Raw genomic sequence first — 5,000 nt, forward strand, 5'->3', positions numbered from 1 at the left:
CGCACACAGAGAGCGCGCGGCATCCTTTCCTCGATCCGCCGCCGGGCCGCACCGCCCGCGCGCTGTAACACCCCCGCCGGAGCGGAGGCCACCTTCGCGCGGGGACTTAGACCGACGGCAAACCGGTCGTGACCCGCGCCGGTCGCTAGTGCGCTGAGACGGTGCGCGAGCCGACTCGGCAGCGGCGCCTTAAGCGTCCGCGAACCGAGACGGCGCGCCCCCGCACCCAAGTGAAAGCGAGCCGGCGACCTGACGGGCCCTCCCGTTTGCCTCTCAACGGTTTCACGTACTCTTGAACTCTCTCTTCAAAGTGCTTTTCAACTTTCCCTCACGGTACTTGTCCGCTATCGGTCTCGCGACCGTATTTAGTCTTAGGTGGAGTTTACCACCCGCTTTGGGCTGCATTCCCAAACAACCCGACTCCGAGAAGACCCGAAGCGGCCAAGGCAAGCGCCCCTATGGGCCTAACACCCGCCGTGGGACGAGGCCTCGATCAGAAGGACACCGGCGCTCGCCGTCAGCCGCACTGGGACTTCCGTACGTCACAACTCGGCGCGCTCGAAAAGCGCGCAGATTCGACGCTGGACTCTTCCGGTTCACTCGCCGTTACTCAGGGAATCCCTGTTGGTTTCTTTTCCTCCGCTTAATAATATGCTTAAATTCAGCGGGTGCTCTCGCCTGAACTCAGGTCGTATGTGTCAAGCGGGCCGCTTCTTACACGGCCCGCTGGCATCGCAAGTCGTCGCCGCCGGCGCCGACCGAGCGCGTACCGTCGCCGCCTTGGCCCACGGTCGGTCTTGATCTCGTGACCGGACCGACCGACCTGGACCCGCCCCTCGAACGTAGTTGAACACGTCGAGGGGCCGGCGGTGTACGGGACACGCGGTCGCGCCGAGAAAGCTCGGCGACCGCTTCAACTTGGGGCGACGCCCGGCCGTCTTCGCAGAGGCCAGGCGACGGCCCTCGGGTGAGGACGAACGCGACCCTGAGGCAGACGCGGTCCCGGGATTGACCCGAGACCGCAATTCGCGTTCAGAAGGTCGACGTTCAATGTGTTCTGCAATTCACATTACTTCTCGCACTTGGCTGCGTCCTTCATCGACTCGCGAGCCGAGTGATCCACCGTTAAGAGTCGTCCTCGACGTTTCGCCCGGCGCCGAAGCGCGCGGACGTCACACTGTGGGATCGACCACAAAACCACCACCGACAACAACTGCACAAAAACACCAACAAACGGCGCCGAGCGACCGCCGGGCTGGGCCGGCGGCACATCGAGCGCGGTGCCCAGAAGCCACCATCGCACTCGGCTGCCTTGCTATGCCAACGTGTTACGCGTGTCGCACGGGGCGGAACCCCGATTGACGGCCGCCCTCTCGGCGGCACCCAAAGACAATTAAGTGCGCGGTCGGCCGGGGCCTACCACCACTTTCGGTAATGATCCTTCCGCAGGTTCACCTACGGAAACCTTGTTACGACTTTTACTTCCTCTAAATGATCAAGTTTGATCGTCTTCTCGACACGCCGACGCGGCCGTTGCCAGCCGCGACGGGGCCGATCCAAGGATCTCACTAAACCATTCAATCGGTAGTAGCGACGGGCGGTGTGTACAAAGGGCAGGGACGTAATCAACGCAAGTTGATGACTTGCGCTTACTGGGAATTCCTCGTTCAAGGGAAACAATTGCAAGTCCCTATCCCAATCACGAATGAGGTTCAACGGGTTACCCGGACCTTTCGGCCTAGGTTAGACACTCGCTGCTTCACTCAGTGTAGCGCGCGTGCGGCCCCGGACATCTAAGGGCATCACAGACCTGTTATTGCTCAATCTCGTGTGGCTAAACGCCACTAGTCCCTCTAAGAAGTTAGACGCCGACCGAGAAGGTCGCGTAACTATTTAGCATGCCAGAGTCTCGTTCGTTATCGGAATTAACCAGACAAATCGCTCCACCAACTAAGAACGGCCATGCACCACCACCCACAGAATCAAGAAAGAGCTCTCAATCTGTCAATCCTACCTGTGTCCGGGCCGGGTGAGTTTCCCCGTGTTGAGTCAAATTAAGCCGCAGGCTCCACTCCTGGTGGTGCCCTTCCGTCAATTCCTTTAAGTTTCAGCTTTGCAACCATACTTCCCCCGGAACCCAAAGACTTTGGTTTCCCGGAAGCTGCCGGAAAGGTCGTCATGGTAACGCCTCCCGATCGCTAGTTGGCATCGTTTATAGTCAGAACTAGGACGGTATCTGATCGTCTTCGAACCTCTGACTTTCGCTCTTGATTAAAGAAAACATTCTTGGCGAATGCTTTCGCAGTAGTTCGTCTTCCGCCGATCCAAGAATTTCACCTCTAACGGCAGAGTACGGACGCCCCCGTCTGTCCCTCTTAATCATTACCTCGTGCTCCGAAAACCAACAAAATAGAACCGAGGTCCTATTCCATTATTCCATGCAACACTATGCAGGCGAACAGCCTGCTTTGAACACTCTAATTTTTTCAAAGTAAACTTATCGGCCACCGCCGACACTCAGTCAAGAGCACCGACGGAGAACCGAAGGTGAGGCGAACGCAACCAGTGACACGCCTTGCGACGGACCGGCGGCGCTCGCCCAAAATCCAACTACGAGCTTTTCAACCGCAACAACTTTAGCATACACTGTTGGAGCTGGAATTACCGCGGCTGCTGGCACCAGACTTGCCCTCCAATGGATACTCGTTAAGAGTTTTAGGATGTACTCATTCCAATTACAGGGCCTCGTTAGAGTCCTGTATTGTTATTTTTCGTCACTACCTCCCCGTGTCGGGAATGGGTAATTTGCGCGCCTGCTGCCTTCCTTGGATGTGGTAGCCGTTTCTCAGGCTCCCTCTCCGGAATCGAACCCTGATTCCCCGTTACCCGTTATCACAAAGGTAGGCACGTAGCGTACCTTCGACAGTTGATAGGGCAGACACTTGAATGATACGTCGTCGGTGCAGAGACCGTACGATCCGCGTGGTTATCCAGAGTCATCAAACGTCACAGGACGAACCCGGTCGGTTTTGATCTGATAAAAGCGCGCCTCCCGAAGTCGGCGCTTAATGCATGTATTAGCTCTAGAATTACCACAGTTATCCACTTCGCTTACGAGACCAAATAAACCAAGACTGATTTAATGAGCCATTCGCAGTTTCGCTTTACGAGAACTCGTACTTGCACCTGCATGGCTTAATCTTTGAGACAAGCATATCACTACTGGCAGGATCAACCAGATAGCTGCGACAGCTGCGCTCGGCCCTTGCTGGGCCGCCCGGCGCGTGCTCGTCGCATTCGTTTAAGACCGAGGCGATCGCCTGCGGCCGTACTCAGCTTCGACAGTCGCTGGCCGCGACGTCCACGCTCTCGCCGGCAGTGCCAGGCGGAGCGATTTGCGTTTTTTCTTTGCTCGCCCTCTCTCGGGCTCGATCCATTCAGTTTCGCACAAACAAGAGCTCTGCCGGCCGCCTGCAGCGGTGCCTAAAACCCGGGCATAACAATGCGACCGTTCTGCTAGGCCGACAAGCGCTCAAGCGAGACGCTCGATCGAACGCCCCCTACATATTAGTCGAGACAACGGCTCGCTCATTAGCATCGCGTTTGTACTTTAACTTTTTTCGGCTCGGCTTCTTTCGACGCCGATGCCGGCGACGCAGCACTCTCTCGCCCGCCAGCCACCGAGAAAAGGGTGCGCTCCGACCGGCCCCGCACCGCTCTTTCTTGGCTCATTCGAAATTACTGTCTTTCGCTCTGACATGCCTTACCTAGGGTTAGGTTAGTATGCTTGCACGTTTGTACTTTAACTTTTTTTGGCTCGGCTTCTTTCGACGCCGATGCCGGCGACGCAGCACTCTCTCGCCCGCCAGCCACCGAGAAAAGGGTGCGCTCCGACCGGCCCCGCACCGCTCTTTCATGGCTCATTCGAAATTACTGTCTTTCGCTCTGACATGCCTTACCTAGGGTTAGGTTAGTATGCTTGCACGTTTGTACTTTAACTTTTTTTGGCTCGGCTTCTTTCGACGCCGATGCCGGCGACGCAGCACTTTCTCGCCCGCCAGCCACCGAGAAAAGGGTGCGCTCCGACCGGCCCCGCACCGCTCTTTCTTGGCTCATTCGAAATTACTGTCTTTCGCTCTGACATGCCTTACCTAGGGTTAGGTTAGTATGCTTGCACGTTTGTACTTTAACTTTTTTCGGCTCGGCTTCTTTCGACGCCGATGCCGGCGACGCAGCACTCTCTCGCCCGCCAGCCACCGAGAAAAGGGTGCGCTCCGACCGGCCCCGCACCGCTCTTTCATGGCTCATTCGAAATTACTGTCTTTCGCTCTGACATGCCTTACCTAGGGTTAGGTTAGTATGCTTGCACGTTTGTACTTTAACTTTTTTTGGCTCGGCTTCTTTCGACGCCGATGCCGGCGACGCAGCACTCTCTCGCCCGCCAGCCACCGAGAAAAGGGTGCGCTCCGACCGGCCCCGCACCGCTCTTTCATGGCTCATTCGAGTTTACTGTCTTTCGCTCTGACATGCCTTACCTAGGGTTAGGTTAGTATGCTTGCACGTTTGTACTTTAACTTTTTTCGGCTCGGCTTCTTTCGACGCCGATGCCGGCGACGCAGCACTCTCTCGCCCGCCAGCCACCGAGAAAAGGGTGCGCTCCGACCGGCCCCGCACCGCTCTTTCTTGGCTCATTCGAAATTACTGTCTTTCGCTCTGACATGCCTTACCTAGGGTTAGGTTAGTATGCTTGCACGTTTGTACTTTAACTTTTTTCGGCTCGGCTTTTTTCGACGCCGATGCCGGCGACGCAGCACTCTCTCGCCCGCCAGCCACCGAGAAAAGGGTGCGCTCCGACCGGCCCCGCACCGCTCTTTCATGGCTCATTCGAGTTTACTGTCTTTCGCTCTGACATGCCTTACCTAGGGTTAGGTTAGTATGCTTGCACGTTTGTACTTTAACTTTTTTCGGCTCGGCTTCTTCCGACGCCGATGCCGGCGACG

General features: G+C 56.8%; 2 non-coding genes and 1 pseudogene across 2 annotated transcripts; all 3 read right to left on the minus strand.

Moving 5' to 3' along the window:
- LOC144418630 (large subunit ribosomal RNA) overlaps positions 1–692 on the minus strand; it is a 3,694-nt pseudogene extending 3,002 nt beyond the window's left edge.
- Positions 693–980: 288 nt separating this feature from the next.
- On the minus strand, positions 981–1,134 carry LOC144418564 (5.8S ribosomal RNA). Its single transcript, XR_013473554.1, has one exon. It is a non-coding gene; the product is annotated as a 5.8S ribosomal RNA (ribosomal RNA).
- Positions 1,135–1,432: 298 nt separating this feature from the next.
- Positions 1,433–3,242, minus strand: LOC144418524 (small subunit ribosomal RNA). The gene has a single exon (XR_013473514.1). It is a non-coding gene; the product is annotated as a small subunit ribosomal RNA (ribosomal RNA).
- Positions 3,243–5,000: the final 1,758 nt, after the last annotated feature.

This window comes from Styela clava, unplaced genomic scaffold (genome assembly GCF_964204865.1).
Source record: "Styela clava unplaced genomic scaffold, kaStyClav1.hap1.2 HAP1_SCAFFOLD_18, whole genome shotgun sequence".
NCBI lineage: Eukaryota > Metazoa > Chordata > Ascidiacea > Stolidobranchia > Styelidae > Styela > Styela clava.